Source organism: Notamacropus eugenii, chromosome 5 (assembly GCF_028372415.1).
Source record: "Notamacropus eugenii isolate mMacEug1 chromosome 5, mMacEug1.pri_v2, whole genome shotgun sequence".
NCBI classification, from domain to species: Eukaryota; Metazoa; Chordata; class Mammalia; order Diprotodontia; family Macropodidae; genus Notamacropus; species Notamacropus eugenii.
In genome coordinates, this window is record NC_092876.1 from 60,431,649 (window position 1) to 60,450,599 (window position 18,951).

Below are 18,951 nucleotides of genomic sequence, written 5' to 3' on the forward strand. Positions count from 1 at the left end.
ACTAATATCAACTGTACTGAAGTACTATCAACCAGGAGACTCCAGGGTCCTTTTAGAAACTTAGATGCAGAATGTCAGAGCTAGAGACGATCTCCAAACATAGAATGTCTGGGTTACAAAAGACCTGCACATAGAACACAGTCAGAACTGGACAGAGACTTAGAAAATAGAATGTCAGAGCTTGGAAGGACCTAAACAGTGAATGTCAGAGCTGAGAGGGATATCAGAACACAGAATATCAGAGCTGGGAGGGGCCTTAGAACACAGAATGTCAGAATTAGGAGGGCCCTTGGAACACAGAATGTCAGAGCTGGGAGGGCCCTTAGAACACAGAATGTCAGAATTGGGAGGGCCCTTGGAACACAGAATGTCAGAGCTGGGAGGGGCCTTAGAACACAGAATGTCAGAATTAGGAGGGCCTTTGGAACACATATGTCAGAGCTGGGAGGGGCCTTAAAACAGAGAATGTCAGTAGGAAGAGATATTAGAACATAGAATGTCAGAGCTGGGAAGGATCTTAGGACATAGTGCTTGAACAGAGGATATCAGAGTTAGAAGAGACCTTAGAAATCCAGCAAAATCCCTTTTTTTAATAGAAAGAAGCAAAGGTTCAGAAATGGGAAGAGACTCGTGCAAGGTCCTATGATCAGCCAGTGGTGCAGACCAGACTGTGTGCCCTGCCTCCTAAGCCCATTCTTGTACATCATAGGGCCTCTCCTGAGCCCACACATGAGAACTATTTGAATTAGACAGTGAGCTTTCTGTAAGTAGGGATTGTTTCATTCTTTGTCATTGTCTAACAGTGCCTGACAAAGAGCAGATCTGGTTGATTGGGAACCTTCAGAAGACAAAGGGCTAAGGCAAGCTTTTTTGGGCTTGATGGTGCCCCAAACCTTAAAGAACAATGGCCCACATATCTATGCTTTCTTTCTACACATTCTCTCATTTACTCTTGCACCAACTCCATGTGGCAAGAGATGCAAATCTTCTTCTTCTTCTCCAAAATTATTCTTGTCTTACAGAAGAATGATAGTCTTAAAGATGAGGAAACTGAGACCCAGGAAAGGAAAGGAACTCACACAGGATCACACAATTATTGTGTCTGAGGCCAGATTTTGACTCAAGTCTTTCCGACATGTCTCTTTCAACTACATCACGTTGTCTCTAAAACTTAGGATCATAAAATTTGGAGTTGGGAACTATCTTAGAAATAGACCAGTCTCCTCAAATTACAGAAAAGGAAACTGAGGCTCAGAGAGGGAAAGAACCTTCCTTAATGTCACACAGGTTGTAAGTAATCCAGTCAGGCCTCAAATCCAGCTCTCCCGTCTCCAAATCTAGTTGTTGTTTGTGTTTTTGCTTTTTTTTTCTCCCACCATTCTTCGATAGGAACAGGGCTATTCAACAGATGCCTTAAAATACTCGCAACATACTGGCGGGAGTCTTGGGTTCTAGCCATTTGCCCCAAACCAGGAAGTAAAGCTAAGATTCTTCAACAGAGAAATATTTTTCTCCCAAGCAGGAGGGAGTGAGAAGGGAGCAAAACTAAAAAACAAAACCAGAAAAAATACACACCCCAAACCCTAAAAAAAACCTCCAACCACCAATTTTGTGGATGCAGTTGCCAGGGAAACAGTGAGAGATGCATCTGGTGCTGGTTCCCTGCCTGCCTGAGCCCCTAGCATCTCCCCAGGAGGGCATTCTCCTCATGTCACTATGGGGCACAGGGGGCCAGGGCTAAGTAAGGGGACCCTGGCGATCATGTTGCCCTGACTGCTTCCCATTGTCCCGAAGAATAGAAAGGCGGAGAGGAAACAATGAAACCTTCCACAATAGGCAGCCAGATGATCACCCCCAGATGCACCTGGGGATGGAGAGAGGCCTGGCTCATCTCCTGAGAGCCTGCTTGCCCATTGGGAAAGGGGGATTAATGCTGGACGATGATCCCACCTTCGTTGCCAGGAAGTTGGCACTTGGCACTTATAGGAGCAATCAGGATTTCCATATTCCTGTGGAGCCCCAAGCCCTGAGCTCTGCCCTCCATTCTCCCCTACATATATCAGGTCATTATTAATTCATAGACAGGCCTAGGCTCCTGTTCTGATATTCTCTGCTTTCCTAGAACTTTCATGATCAATTCCCCTTCCAGAGAAGCAGGAAAAGAGGGAGGGAGTCCAACTTTGAGGGTTCCCAGACAAAGAGCCAGAGAATCGTAGAATGTTAGAACTGGAAGTGAACTTGCAATATGGGTCCTTACTGGAAAGAACCTCAGAGATCACCTAATCCAACCCTTGAGTTTTCTAGATGAACAAATGAAGACTTCAAACTGGTTAAATCACTGGCCCATGACCACACAGCCTATACTGGCTCTGAATCCAGTGCTCTGAACACTACTGTAGGCTGTGTCCAACAACATAACTGAGGCCCAGAAAGAGAAAGTAACTCCTTCTCTTCATGTTCCTAACTATGAGAACTGGTTTGTATTGAACCACCCACACTCTCTCACCCAACCCTGCTTATGATCAACAGCTCGAGTTTACAAAATGGCTAGTCTGAGCCAAGGGCATGGCGCCATAGAAAGGAGCAGAGCTAGGGGAAATGAGAACCACAATTGGATAAAACAGAAGCATGCACCATAAGTCAGTGGTCAAATCCAAGATCCACTGGTGAAAGGGAAAAGGCAGGATCCATAAGTATAAGAAGGCATTGGGGACAAGTTCAAGGTTATGGTAATCAGGAGACTGAAGGATGTAGATAAATAAGGCCAGTAGCCAAAGTGAATGGTTTAGACAAGAAAAAGGCAGGACTTAAACAAGAAGACTCAGTGGTACAGTAGATTAAAAAAAATAGACTTGGAGTCAAAAAGAGCTGAGTTCAAATCTTGCTCAGACACTAAACTCTGTGGCACTAGGCAAATCACTTAACCTCTCTGGGCCTCTACAAAATGAGGCAAGAGCAGTAGGAACAAAGCTTGATATTGAGACAACTACTTCTAGCCAACACTGGATAGGGAAATTAGAAACCTGAGTTCCAACCCCAATCTTCCAGTAATTCATTAAAAGGCTTTGAGCAAATCAGTTTCACTCTCTTAGCCTCTGTTTCCAAATATGAAAAAATGAAGGGGTCCCTGTCACCTCTGACATTCTTTTTTAATGCTACCAATTCCATTTGCAAATCTGACAAGATAACTTCCAGCTCTTGCATTCCATATTCTAAGGCCCCTCCTAGCTCTAACATTCTATGTTCTAAGGTCCTTGCCAGTTCTTACAATCTAAGTCCTAACATTCTGTGGTGTAATATTTTTTGCTGTTCCAATATTCTATTCTCCAAGGTCCCTTGTTTCATTTTGTGTTCTAAGGTCCCTTCCAAGCTCTGACATTCTGTTTATAAAATTCAATGTTCTAAGGTCTCATCTACTCTTAATATTCCATTTTCTAAGCTCCCTTGCTGTTTTGATGTTCTCTGGTCTCAAGTTTCTCTCAGGTTCCAGCATGGCATACTTGAAAGAGCCCTGAGTATATTAGTCAAAGGAAAGTCCAAATACTGTACTGGCTCTGCTCCTTGCTTCACAATCCCTTGGACCCAGGTTGCTCTCCATAAAAAGGAAGGATTTAGCAGAGGAAACAGATGTTTGTTAATTGAAAAAAGATGAATTTTCAAAATGAGGGGGATTGGACTAGATGGCCTTTAAAGTCCCTTCCAACTCTAACCTTATGATCTTATGCTTTGACATTGTTTAGTCCTAAGATTTCATCTATGAGAATATCTGCTCTGAAGAAGCAAAGGCTCCGTGTAGAGCTCCTAAGGACTCCAAGCATAGGCAGTCCTGGGTTCTAAAGTGCACAGGACTAGTCACTCCCAGCAAACAAGGGGCACACAAACTCTAACAGGCCCAGTATGTTTTCCAAGACACAGGTGATATCCTTTTAAAGAAAGTCACTCCCTTCAGGGATCAGGCCTCAACCTCAGTCTCCTTTAGCCCAGTCCTCTAACCCACTGGGCTGAACACTGCCAGGAGTCTGAGCTCTTCTTCCTAGCATCTGACTTTCTCCTATAATAGGAACTTTAAGCAGGCTGTTAGGTATAGTCATGGCTGCAAAAAGAGGACCATGGGCATTTTTTTTAATTCACAGAAGACAACAGAGGGTGAGCCAGAAGGAATTCCAAACAGGACAGCTTCAGAAGTCATATAACCTCTCTGAGTCATAGTTTCTTATCCATACAATGAGGATATCACTCACACTGTCTATCCATTGCCAAGATCAAAGGAAAACATGGATGGAATTTATTGAATGAAGTTCTGTAAAAATGCCAGCTATGAACTTTGTATGGTACAGAATTGGCCATAAAGGGGGTGAAGATAAGGTCAGGTGTAGCTGGTGATGATATTGAAGTAAATCCATCCCCAGCCACCCCCAGCACAAATACACCCATCTACACTCACCAACCATTGGTGTTCTCACTAGCAGAAGAATGAACAACGGAATTTTCCCTCTCTGCATTTTTCTTCCACATTCTTTGATGGATTCTACCATGTTATTAGGTACCATAGCCAAGCATTCTATAGGAAGAGACATAAATCAGATAGAAGAGCCTCCAATGAGTCACCTTTGAACCCTCTACCAGACTGTCAGCTTCATTTTCCTGCAGTTTGTACCCTCCACCCAAAGTCCTCCAGAATTGAGTGGAGGGCAGAGGAATGAAAGAAATGAACCCTGGATTGGGGGTCAGAAGACCTGGGTTCAAGTCCCAACTCTGACACTTTCTAGCCCTGGAATGTAAAGCAAGTCATCTAACCTGCCTTAACTCCTATTTTTTCATCTGTAAAATGGGTACAGTCTAACATTCTATGTTCTAAGATTCTTTCCAGATTTTTCATTCCATGTGTAAGGACCCTCCCACCTCTGACTTTCTGTGTTCTAATCATCCTTCCAAAACGAACATTCTATATTCTAAGATCCCTCCCAACTCTGACATCTTATAACATTTATATCCCCTACCCTGGGCAGGAGTCATAGTTTTGCTAATTTCAGAATTGATATAATAATTCCTTAGGTACATAGCACTTTACTGTGTCTTTTTAATTCACGTAAAATCTCTTTTTAGGTCTCAAAACGAGGTAGATAGTATAGGAATAATTATTACCACCTCTCTTTATGAATGAGATCCCCAGAAAGGTGAAACCCAAGGTGGCACAGACCGCTACTGTCAGAGCTGGGACTAGAATCCAAGATTCTTGATTCCCATTCCAGGGCTTTTTCTAATTCTGCCCATTCTGTCAGTTAGTTTGCTCTTTCAGGTCTGGTTACTAACTATGGATAGATAATTCTCCAAATGCTGTCAACCGACAGCTTCCTCAGTGCCCAAGCCACACGTAGGCTGGTGAGCAGCTGTGGAGAAAGGCATCCACCTCCACAGTTACAGTGAGTGGGGATTTTGGCGTTTATATCCACAACTGGAATGTGAGAGAAGTGCCAAAGGAAGGTGTTATGTTAACTATCAGATGGCTAACTCACTGTGGGACTCAATGTAGGCTAGGAACTGCCACAGGGAAGAATGGTAAGGAGGAGGAAGGAGAGAGCAAATGGCAATAATGGAGATCATGGTGACAGTCGGAATGGTGGTGGTGGTGGTAGTGATAGAAGTATTGGTGCTCAGGATGAGAGCATTAGTGGTGACAATCATATCAATGGTGCTAAAGATGGGGATGGTGAGGATGATAATGGCAATAGTAGTGATGATGAGAGCATTAGAGGTGATTGTAATGGTGACAATGATGGTGTTAATGAGGGTGGTGTGGGAAAGATGACAGGGTCACTGGTTGCAATAATGGTAACAGGGATGATAGTGGTGCCAACTGTGGTGATGAAATGAATTATGGAGATAATGCTGAGAGTGATAGTAATAAGGTGTTGGTGGTGTTGATAATCAAGTGATAGCATCTCAATACATCCAAAACGGAATTCATTATCTTTGCTTCTCAAACACCCTTACTCCTTAACTTCCCTACTTCTGTTAAGGATACTACCATATTTCCAAGGTTCTAAGAGCAGTGTTTCTCAAGTCATGCTGCAAGGAACCCTATAACATCTCAAATTTGTTTTTTAATGAACCTTCTGTTGTTGGTTAATAGGCATCAAGAGCAATTATTTCTACTACAAAGGTTCTGCCAAAGTTTTGCTTAAACTGAAGGGTGCTACAGAAGTTTCAATATCACCCTTATCACTGCTCACTCTCCCTCATCTCCCCCATCCACTCAGTTGCCAGATCTCATCATTTCTCCCTCTGTAATGTCTCTCACATTCCTTTCCTTCTCTCTATTCACATGATCATCATCCTTCTTCAGTGCCCCCATAACCATTTGCCTGTACTACTACTACTACAGCTTTCTCATTGGTCTTCCTGCTTTCCTCTCCCATCCATCCTCCACAATTATGCAAAAAGATGTTCTGAAAAAGCGTCACTCTCTAACTTAATGAACCCCATTGGCTCCTTACTGCCTCCAGGAACTTCCATTTAGCTTTTAAAGCACTTCTGCAACCTGGCCCCAACCTACTTTTCCAACTTTATGATCACTTTTCTCCTTTCTGGACTCTCTAGCCCAGACAAGCTAGCCTTATTGCCTTTCCTTATATGCTACAATCCATTTCATTTCTGTACATATTCACACTGGATGCTCCCATGCCTGGAATTCACTCCCTAATCACTTCTGCCTCTTAGAATCTCTTGTTTCCTTAAAAATTCAGCTCGTACAAAACCTTCTACAGGAAATCCATCCTGAGCCCTGAAGATGATAGTACCCTACCCCAAAAAGTGTTCCTTATATTATTTTTGTGTTTAATCTGTATGTGCCTAAATATGAACATGCTATCCCCCTTCCCAATACAATGCCCTTGAGGGCACATTCTGTTTGGCTTTTTGTCTTTGTATCCCCAGCATCTAACAAAATACCTGGATCATAGTAGATGCTTCTTAAATGGTTGTTGATTGTTCAAAAGTGGTAGTGATGGTTACAGTAATGATGGTGTTACTGATGTTAATCATGGTGACAATGATGGTGTCGGTGCTGGTGTGAGTGATGGTGATAATGTGGGTGGCAGTGGTGATCATGACGGGGATGGTGTTGATGGTGATTGTTGTGACAATGACGATGACAGAGTTAGGGATGTTGGTGACAGTGATGTCAGTGATAGCAGTGATAGTGATGGTGATTGTTGTGATAACAGTAATGGTGATGATGATGATGTTGGTAGTGAGGCTGTCATGGTGATAGTGATGATGGTGATGATAGTGGTAGTTGTGGTGATGGTGGCAGTGATGGTGATGGTGATGATGGCAGTAGAGGTGATGATGATGGTGGTGATGATGCTGTCATGGTGATGGTGATGATGGTGATGATGCTATCATGGTGATGGTGATGATGGCAGTAGTGGTGATGGTGATGGTGGTGATGGTGGTAGTGAGGCTGTCATGGTGATGGTGATGATGGTGGTAGTTGTGGTGATGGTGGCAGTGATGGTGATGGTGGTGATGGTAGTAGTGATGGTGATGGTGATGATGGCAGCAGTGGTGATATGGTAACAGAGTTGAAGCACAGAGTAAGATGAAGAGAAGGGGTAAAAGTAGATGGAGCACAACTAAAGAAAAGATCATCAGTCCAAGACAGTTATCCCTGAGGAAGGCGTTGTTGGACTTGTTCCAGTTTTTGTACACTCGCTGGAATGGTTCTAGGACTTTTTCATTCCTGCTTCCTCCCAGGGACTTTGTCCACCCTCTGTCCTCAAGCACAGCTCCTAAGAGGAGCAAATACTCTCCTCTTCTGCCTTTATCCAAAGTCTCAACACTACCGTCAATCAATCAAAAAGCATTTATTAAGTGCCTACGGTATGCCAGGTACTGTGTGAGTACTGTGGCTACAAGTAAAACCCCAAACTGTCCCTGCCCTCAAGGAGCCCACAGGCTAACGGGCTGGTAGACAGCACGCTTATAAGTAAGTACAATTAAGGAACATACAGAGTAGATACAAGGCACATGTGGAGGAGAAAGCACTAGCAGCTGGAAAAACTGGACAAGACCTCCTGCAGCTATTGGGGCTGAGTACTGAAGGAAGCCAGGACCTAAGAGAAAGGCATTAGGAGGGAGAGTGTTCTAGGCAAGGGAGAGAGCCTTGGGAACTGGAGATGGAGTACTACTGTGAGCGAGGAGCATCTGAGCTCCAGCCCCTTCCCCACCCTTCAGCAGCCCCTTCCCACAGCATTCCCAGCCCTGACCTAGTCCTAACAGCCCCATAAAACTCCTTTGGCTGGGCTCTGAATCAGCTGGGCTAGCCCATGGCCTTCTTGGCATGTGCCCCTCTCCCGCCAAGTCAAAGGTTCCTTCCACAGCTGTGCTCAAAGCTTGCCTTTCACTGAGGTTTCTTTCAGGGGTCTGCAGGACCAAGGTGGGGGGAGGAATGCCTCAGAAAGGAACCTGAGAGCAGACAAAGGCCTCTTCTCTGACTCAGCACAGCTGAAAGTGGATGGGGGGTAGGGAGGAGAGAAGGAGGGGCTGGCTCGCTTGCCCTAGGGAGCCTGTGGTTTGGAAATGAAGTCTAATCAAATCCGCAATCATTCTGTCTTCTCCCCTGTCCCCAAGGACAGCCCCTTTCCTGGGCATTACTCATATGCTCTCAGTGAATTCTTCGGAGGTTTCTCTGAGACGTAAGGGAATTGGCAGAGCTGGGAAGATGAAAATCTAGAAATCTCTTTTTTCAGTTACTTTCTCGCTTTTTTAATTTTCTTTCTGGGGCTCTCTCTCCTTTGTTACCAAAATCCTTTCAAAAATGGCATTGCCTTTTTTCTTTCTTGTCATTGATGATCTGAAAAGAGCAGGATGCTCAGGGCCATAGAGCCCGGACTGCAGAGAGGGAGAGCAAAGCTTCAAGGTGCTAGGTCCCCCCAGGAGGAGCCAGAGTCATAGGGGAGTCAGAGGCCACAGTGCAGGAACCCAAAGCTGAGGGCCAGGCCCGGGTAAGCCAGGAGCAACACTGACACCATGAAAGTGCCAGCTGAGAGCCACAGTTCCATTTACACAGCTAATGTAGTTGAAGCTGCTGGCCAGGCTACTCAGAGTCAAAAATATCAGAATCAGTTAGAGTCCTTAGAACACAGAATGTCAGAGCTGGGAGGGATCTGACATTCTGTGTTCTAAGGTTCCTCCCAGCTCTGATGTCCTGTGTTCTAAGGCCCTCCCAGCTCTGACATGTTAGAGATGTTAGAAATATAAAGACAAGACACAATAGTCCCTACCCTCAAAGAGCTCACATTCTCCTGCTGGGGAGTTGGAAGAGGGGGAGAAATATGAAGGAGGGGGAGGAGGAGAAGGAGAAGGAGAAAAAGGAGGAGAAGGAAGGAGAAGATGGCACAAACACCGGAAAGGATCAGAAAAGGTCCCTTGTAGGGGCAGAACTTGTACTAAGCCTTGAAGTAAAGCATGGAGGGAGGCAAGGGGGAGAGGGCTTGTACAAAGACTGGAAAATGGCAGATGGAATATCATGTAAGGAAGACAGCAGGAAGGCCAGTGCAGGTAGAATTTAACATGCGGAAGGTAGAGTAATGTGAAATCAGCCTAGAAAGAGAAATTGGAGCCCAATTGTGAGGTGATTTAAAAGACAATTAGAGAGGTCTGTGTTTTATTCTGAAGGTAATTCTGAAGTTCCTTGAGCTGGGAAGTAACATGGACAAGACCACACTTAAAGGAATATCAATTCCTGTACTGTTGAGAGAGCTCTGAGAGTAGAGACGGTTTCATTCTTTGACACATATCCACAATGCTTAGCTCAGAGCTTGACATATGGTAGACTAATAAATGCTTACTGATTGATTGAGAGGGAAGAGATTAGAAGCAGGAGGCCAGTTAAGAAGCTAGATTTTGTTGTGGTTCAGTCATTTCAATTGTGTCCAACTCTCTGTGACCTCACTGGGGTTTTCTTGGCAGAGATACTGGAGTGATTTGCCATTTCCTCCTCCAGCTTATTTTATAGATGAGGAAACTAAGTCAAACACAATTCAGTGATTTGCCCAGGGTCACATAGCTAGTAAGTGTCTGAGATTTGAACTTAGAAGATGAGTCTTCCTGACTCCAAGCCTGGCGCTATGGCACCCCTAGCTGCTCTGGGAAGCTATTAGAATATTCTAAACAAGAAGGGATGCATTGGGTGGTGACTGTGTAAGTGGAGGGAAAGGAGCCAATAGAGTAGATGTGGTGGTGGTAGGGCTAGGATATGGGAACAATAATTTATTAAGAGCCTGCTGTGTGCCAGGAACTGTGCTAAGTGCTTTAAAATATTATGTCAGTTGATCCTCACTGCATCCTTGGGAGATAGATATTTTTATTATTCCCGTTTTACAGTTGTTGAAATTTAGGCAGACAGAGGTTAAGTGACTTGCTCAGGGTCACACAGCTAGTAAGTATCTGAGACTGGATTTGAACTCAGGTCTTTCCAGTTCCAGGCCCAGTGTTCTATCCACTGTGACATCTAGTTACTGATTGGATATGGGTGTTAAAAAAGAATAAAGAGTTGAGGAAGACCCTGAGGTTGTAAACTTGAATGCCTGTGGAAGGGTATTAGTGAATTGGACTGAAATAAGAAAGTTGAGCAGAGAGGTAGATTTTAATGGGAAAGTTAATAAGTCTTGTTTGGGACATACTGAATTTGAGATGCATGTCCAGGTAGAGATCGCTAGAACACAGAAAGTATACGGAAACAGATTTTAGGGGGAAAAAATAAGGTTGAATATGTAGCTATGGTGTGACCTGCACAAAAATAACTTCATGGATAAATTCCATGAAAACTGAAGATAGCGCCAGAATAAAGAAGATCAGAATTCCCAATAATAACTGATAAAACTGTTAATACAATTGTTAATGTAAAGACAAAGAATTATTAATACCAATTATAATATAGACTGCCTAAATCTCAGTCATCCTAACAGTGTCAAAATTCCAGTAATATCCTTATATTCCTACCCTTAAGATAATGAGATTAGATTGAACTGAACCACATCCTAGGTCTCCCCACCCAGGGATGTTGTCATGCAAGGAGCCCAGCTCAAGCCAGATCACAGCTTCTAGTGTCTTTGCCCCCTTCCATTAGTATTCATGGTATAAAGGGCAAAAAAGCCAGAATGATTTGGCTTTCCTCACCTGAGATCTCACTGAGGTCTCACAACCAGGCCTTGCTACCTCATATTGTCTCATCCCCCTCTCCTCCTAAAATGACAAAAAAAAACCTTTCTCTTGGGTCTCTTTGGTTGGGAAACCCACTGGACATCCCCCAGAGTGACAGGTTTGCTACTCTGTCATCTCAATTAAAGATAACTTATTCCTCACCTCATGGCTCTGATTTATTTCAGGATCTGACATAAACATGAAAAGAGAATTGAATGAAGTTGATGATCCAGGAAGAGAGACTAAGAAAGCAAGGTCAGCCAGAGTCACAACAGTGTCTTGAAAATCCAGGGAAGGGAGAGTATCCAGGAAGAAGGAAAGCTCAACATCATCAAAAGCTTCAGAGAAGTCAAAAAAAGTATGAAGAACGGGAAAAGGGCATTAGATGTTTCCATTTAAAGGGTGGTTGGTAACCCTGGATCAAGCCAAGTAGAGTAGTTGGCTTGGAAGCTAGAGTAGAAGCGGGGCAAAGTGGGGTGGGATGTGACAAGGAGGAGAGAGTGAGTATGGAATGGTTCTTCTAGGAGACTAGCACTAAAAAGGGGGTGAGAGAGAATGTTAGCTTGAAGGGATGGTAGGTCAAGTGAAGGTTATTTTTTTTTAATAGAGAAGACAAAGTGATCAGTTTCAATCTCCACCAGCAAAGAAAGGACTGCTTGTGGATGGATTCCTCCCCATGCTCCCTACTATCACCAATATTGCCTGAACTTCTGCCAAGAGATCTGCACCCTCCACCTTCTAATCACATGCTGAAAAATCAAGATGAGCCAAAGAAATGGTTCCTCCCTCAAAGGACGTAGAAGACAGTGAGGATGAGGACATGCCAGAAGATGAAGAAAGCAGTTGTGGTCCCTAAGATAGAGCAAGAAGGCTATGGCTACACCAGCAAAGAAAGTCCCATGAGCCAAAAAAATTGTTGTTGCCACCATACCTGCCAAGAAAACACTCATGACTCCTGGTAAGAAGGCTGCTAAGCGGCCCCTGCCAAGAAAAGGGGCTACCCCAGCCAAAGTTGTCATCACATCAGGCAAGAAGGGAGCCACTCCAGCTAAAACAGCAGTCACCCAGCTAAAGCACCCATCCTCCCCCACCCTGACCAAAGGGGCAAAAAAAATAGGACGAATGCCAAGAAAGAGGAGAGTGAATGTGAAGAAAAGCACGGTGAAGATGAAAAGGATGAAGAATTAAAGCCACCAAAAATGGGAGCAGTTCTAGCCCAACAAGATTCTGAGGAGGAAGAGGATAAGGAGGAAGATGATGGTGATGAGAATGAAGATAAGGATGATTCTGAAGAAGCTGTGGATATGACACTCGCCAAAGGGAAGGCTGCTTCTATGAAAGCTGACCCTGGGAAAGCCAGGGAATCCAAGAAGGAAAAGGAAGAGGAGGAGGAAATGCCTGTCAAAGAAGTACCAGGGAGGAGGAAAAAGGAAATGGGCAAACAGAAAATCCCTGAAACCAGGAAATAGAATTTGGAAGCTGAAGCTTCTACAAATTTCCATCTCTTCCATGGTAGCATGAACTTCAACAAAATCACTTCTGAGGTAAAACCTGGCATCATGAACTTCTTTGCAAAAAAGGACCTCAACAGGTGTGGACATCCAAATTGGCACTACCAGGAAGTTTTGGCTATGAGGAATTTAAATCCACTAATGACATGGAAAAAACTCTGCAACTCAATGGCTCCAAAGTGATCAGCTCTGAAATGAAACTAGAAATGAAACTTTTGCTTTTATTAAGCAAAAGAAAAGGAACAAGATGCAAGGATACTCTTCATCAAGAATCTGCCTTATAAAGCAACTCAGAGGGTCCTCAAGAAAGAGTTCAGAGACACTATTGAGGTTAAGCTGGTCTATAGGAAGGACACCCAAGGGAATCACCTATGTTAAATTCAAGCAGAAGTGGTCAAAGCCTTAAAAGACAAACATGGAATTGAGATCAATGGTTGGGCATTCATTCTGGACTATACAGGAGAGAAAAGTGAAGAAAAAAAGAATTTGAGAGATGAGAAGAAGAGTTCCTAGGGTAGGAAAAATAGCAAAGCTAGCAGATTCACTGAATAACCTCACCTGCAGCAACTTTGGAGGTTGAGGGGCCAGGTATGGCAGCAGTCATGGAAGCATTGGTGGAAATGGTGAAGGCACTCCAGGAAGGGGAAGGATTAAGGAGAGAGAGTGTTGGTTTAAACTGGATGGATATTCCCCATAAACTTTTCATAGAGACTAGTGATAGATATGGGAGCTGTTTTGCCTATAAGTTATTTTGAGTATCCCATGTTGAGAACCATTTTTCCCTACCAAACTGGAAAAGATTTGGGTATATTTGTAGAAGCAGGGAATGAAAAAAGACTGGAGATTAGAAAGAGAGAAAGGATGATGAAAGAGCCAGCTAATACCAGAGAAGAGGGGATGGGATCAAGGACTGAAATAGAGGGATGAACTTTGGCAAGAAAAAGGGGTCACTTCTGAGAATGGACCGTGGGAGAAAATGAATGAGGATGCTGAGGGGATGAAAGGTAGAGAATTGAAAAGAAAACTCATTAAGGAGCGGCCCCACTTTTTTGTGAAATATGAGACAAGGTCTTCTGTTGGGAGGGAGTAGGGAGGGGAATGTAAGCATTTTGGGAAGAAAAGTGAAGGTGTGGGACTGATACTATGGAGAGTGAAAGAGGAAGTCAGACAGGGAGGAATAAAGTGTCCTATACAACAGCAAAGACCCAGGAGAGAATTGGTAGTAGACTGCATCAGAACAGTTATGTGACCTCCTCCAAGAATATTCAGCAAAATGCAAGAAGTTACAAAATAGACAGATGATAGGGTAATCCAGCATGGGAGTTTGGAAAGGAATGAGTAGTAATAGACAAGAGAGAGATGAGCCTTTCAGGAAGGGAAAAGCCTGAAGTTGAATCGGTTCTCTGTAACAGCAGGATTTCAAAGGGAAGAAAATGGGGCCGTTGCAGGGTGACAAAGCAGGAGAGAGGGAAGGGATGGAGTGATTCAAAGTTGTGATGGAAACAAAGAATAAAAGACAGGAAGTGATACACAGGGAGAGATATAAGAATATTTAAGAGGCTATTCCAAGTAGGGGAATTTTGTAGATCAGAACTGTGGAATTAGAAGATTTGTGGGTGATGATAAGCTCAAACGAATGATATTTGGGGCAAAGGTAGAGCGAAGGTGCAGATCATGGGAGTTGAGACAGTTGATGAACTGAGATATTTGAAAGGACATCAATAGGAATATTAAGTACTAAAGGATGGAGAAATTACTATTCAAGGTATTCACTATGGAGAATTATGCTCTAAATGATGGGAAGAAATTGGGCAAACAGGAGTGATGGACTAGGGGATGGAGGGATTCCAGAAGAAGGAATAATGTAAGTAAAGGTTTAGGAGTTAGAATAATGGTGAAAAGGGATCCAGCATTGTTCTAACATTGATCACATCTATGGGGCAGCCTCCATAGGACAGCAGGCCTTTTCCCAGCAAGGAGGGTGAGAAGATATAGTCTGTCTGCTGGAATTTCCCTGAAAAGAATGGAAAGCCTCAAGGTTAGCAAAACAGAATATCTCCCCCCCTCCCCGAGGGGGGTGTCTATGGAAAACTACAAAGGGCACAGCACAGAACTAGCATAGGATGCCCCAAACCAGATCTGCCTGGCAGGAACCGTTCTGTGTGAGACATCTCCTGGAAAGTCCAAGATAGAGGACCAGGATCATCTCACTTTTTAATAGCATTCTGGGCAGACACAGGTGACCCACATCCCAGGGATGTGACATCTCAGCCTACTCAGTTGAAGGATTAGAGCCATGTGCACATTTGATGGTTCCCAAGGCCTCAACTATGTAATGCATCTATATTTTTACATGTTCTGCATTCATCCCTGACACCCAGGTCACTAACAAATCCATACAGTGCCAAAGGTAGGAGCTGGCCTTAGAACAGAGAATGTTAGAGTTGAGAGAGCCTTAGAACAGAAAGTGTTAGAGATGGGAGGGCCTTTAGAACACAGAATGTCACAGAACTAGAAGCAACCTCAGAACATAGAATGTCAGGCTAGTAAGGATTTTAGAACATAGAGCTGAAAGAGACCCTAGAAAAAATTGCCAAAAGGGACCTTAGAAGATAGTGTGAGAGCTGGAAAAGGCCTTGGAACATAGTATATGGTAACTAGAAGGGAACTTAAAACATAGAATGTCATAGCTAGGAGAGACTTTAGAACCTGGAATGCCAGAGGTGTAAGGGACCTTAAAAACAGCCTAATATAACCCCTTTGATCCTGACCCTACCTGGAAGCAGCTAGCACTGGGACTGGAATCAGGAGATCTGGCCTCAGATACTTACTAGGTTTATGACCCTGAGCAAGTCACTTAACCTCTGTCTGCCTCCATTTCTTCAACTGTAAAATTAAGCTTATAATAGCACCTATCTGGTGGGTTGTCATGAGGATCAAATGACACATTCGTAAAATGCTTAGCACATGTCTGGCACATGTTAGGGGATTAATAAATGACTGTTTCCTTCCTTCCTTCTACCACCATCCCAAGAAAATCCAGACAAAGTGACTTGCCTAAAGTCACACATCTGACCTACAGAACTTGGAATCATAACTCCAACACAGGTCTTCTGACTCGAGATCTAGTGCCCTTTCTACTATGATACCATGATCTTTCAAAACCTTTCAAACTGATGTGCCAACATTCTGACTCATGTTTATCAGGAATGTTGGGTACAGATCAATTGGGGAGGAGGATTAGGGAGTGGGGGAGAGAGTCTCACTGCCAACTATATAAAGAACAGGAGAGATAACATCATTTCCAGTTGGCAGGAGAAGAGAGCAGTTAGTGTGCCAATTGTCTCAGGGAGAAATAGAAGTAGGTCATACCTTCTGGATAGGCCCCCTCTCTGCTCTGTCCCTGAGATCCTTCATCTATAAAATGAGGAAATTAGACAGGATGGTTTCTGATGTCCCTTCTAGCTCAGATATTCTATGTTCTGAAGTCCCTGCCAGGTCTTCAGTTCAATTCAATCCAAGTTAAGTCAATTCAACAACACTTACTGAATTGAATTTGATGTTCTATCATTCTATATTCTAAGGTCTCTTTTACTTCTCACATGTTATGTTCTAAGGTCCCTTTAAATTCTGACATTGTATGTTCTATAGACTACCAACTTCTGTGGGAAAATGTCATTGGGAAAGGATCTAGAAAAGAGGGCCTAAGTCAAACAGTAAGAGGCACTTGAAGCAGTAGGGATTAGTGAAGAAGAACTGGAGTTGGATTTGAGCAGGAGAGATTTGGCAAGATGTGGGAGAAATTGAAGAAAATTTGGAAGGGAACCAAATAATAGTTCAGGTGCAGGAAAGCAAGATTAAGGATAATAAAGGAATATATAAAGGGATTAAGGAGGATAGAGCAGTAGTGGAACCTAAAAAGATAAGCTCAAACAGGAAAAGGAGAAAATAGTTGGCAAGGCAAAGCAAGATCACATAAAGAAAAGGTAAGTGGGATAAACAGAAGGTTAGGAAAACTGATGGAATGGATTGGTGGGTGGGGCAAACTGGTTGTAAAGTAAGTGGGGTTTTTTTTTTATTTTAAACAAATACTAAAACTTAAATACATAATAAGAAAATAAAAAGAAACATTATAAACTTAAATATGAAAGAAAAAACATGTCATGTGCACAGCCAAACATAGGAGAGGATTCAGAGTATATAACAATAAAATCACTTCAAGAAAGTGTACGTACTAAATACTATGCATTATGTTGAAAACTGTCCATCTTTTCTTTGCTTCCTTGTAGATTTCCCTTTGTTCTCTGATGTACACTTTTTACTTAGTTCTTCTTTTCCCCCTTCTTCCCCTCTACCCATCCTTCAAGGCTACAATTGAGCATGGATATATTTATATGTAGGTATTGCTATATACACACACATATACATATATATATATATATACACATCTACTTTTCTTAAGAGAATCTACTCCTAATCTTGTTTTTGTAAGTTTTAACTTAAAAAAAATAATAACTGGCTTTTAAAAATAGTTTCAACCAGATTAGGGTGAAGATATAAATACTTGCTAGTGATTTCAAGAAACAAGACTGAAAATCATAATCATTATGGGTTAGGGAAAATTACACAGACAATTCCATCAAGTATTGTCTTTTGTTTGTCACCACAGTCAAGTAAGTGACTATTATCTGTATTCCAAGTGTAGTCTGATCTCCCTCCTAGAAGAACTGGTGAAGGACTATTAAAAAAACACCAACAAAAACACCTCTCCACACACACTGTAGGTTGTTAGGAAGATTGGAGGGCTTCTAAAGGAAACAGAAGTAAGGCTTTAATTCAGAGGAAAGGTAGGTTCTGGAGTGGGTAAAATGATACTTAACCTTCATTTGAATTATAGAAAGTAGAACAATGCACAAAGGAAAAGACCATCTGTACAATTAAAGCCTCGTAGCTGATTTGAGGCTCTTCCTAAAAAGGAGAAAGGATGATGCAATGAGGATGAAGAAGGTGCTTGTCCTCCCAAGAGTGATATAGTCACAGATGTTCTCAGTTATGAGGTAAGGGGAAATGTGAAGAAGACTAAGGGGCAGAGGAAAATAAAAGGAATGGTAGTTAGTGATTTCCCACTCAAAGATAGCGACACATCTATTGGATGGGTGGATAACACTAAGAGACCTATTGGGGGCATGTCTGCATCCAAGACATGAGACAGAACTTTCCAAGTCTTATCAAAAATTATGACAACTACTCCTTTCTGGTGATTCACATGGACTCAGATGATATTTCCAGAAGGAATCATAAAAGCATGACAGATTATTATGAAGCCTTAGGCAAGAAAATGAAGACTCTAAGGGCATAGAATGTACTTTGCTCACTTTTGCCCATTGAAGGCAAAGTATGCAGAACAGATAATTAGATTTGGGAAGTATACAGCTGGCTAAAGAGGTCAGAGTAAGAATGAGATTTGGTTTTCTGGTTACTGTTATAGGGCTGGTAGATTTCTAGCTAGAGACAGAGTCACCTGACAAAGGTTGCTAAGAATATATTTGTCAGGTGTCTTACAAATCTGATCAAAAGGGCTCAAGCTAAAAAGGATGGAGGAGGAAGAAGACGCACCATGAATATCCCTGTTGATATACAAAGTCACAAAGAAGGAAGAATAGGAGCTGGGACATCCACAAATTTGCAGGAGACAAAAATCTAAGCAAGGATTCAGTAGTAAAACCTATAGCCTTTGGTGTCTATACATGAATATCAAAAATTTAAGCATCAGACAAGAGAGACTAAAGGTCTCAACAAAGGTACAAATTTGACTTCATAGGTATCTCTGAGATCAAACAATCAGTAAACAAATATGAAGCACCTACTATGTGCCAGGGACTGTACCAAACACTGGGATTACAAAAAGAAGAAAAGCACAGACCATGCCTTCAAGGAGCTTACACCTAATAGTGAAGACAACATGAATACAAGCTATATGAAAGATAAATAACAAGAAAAGGCACTAGAATTAAGAGGAGTTGGGGAAGTCTTCCAGTAGAAGGTGGAATTTTATTTGGGACTTAAAGGAAACCTGGAATGTCCATGCGTGGAGCAAAGGAGGGAAAGTGTTGTAAACATGGGGTAACAGCCAAAGAAAATGCCAGGAGCCAAGAGAAGGAGTATCTTGTTCATGGAATAGCCAGGAGGCCAGTGTCTCCAGACCAAAGATTCCATGTCAAAAAGAAAGAGA

General features: G+C 42.7%; 1 long non-coding RNA gene and 1 pseudogene across 2 annotated transcripts in view; one reads left to right on the forward strand and one right to left on the reverse strand.

Annotated features, from left to right (window-relative positions):
- Positions 1–18,951, reverse strand: part of LOC140504337 (uncharacterized) — a 43,557-nt gene that overhangs the window by 6,993 nt on the left and 17,613 nt on the right. The window lies entirely within an intron of this gene.
- LOC140503168 (uncharacterized) lies at positions 11,433–13,232 on the forward strand (annotated as a pseudogene).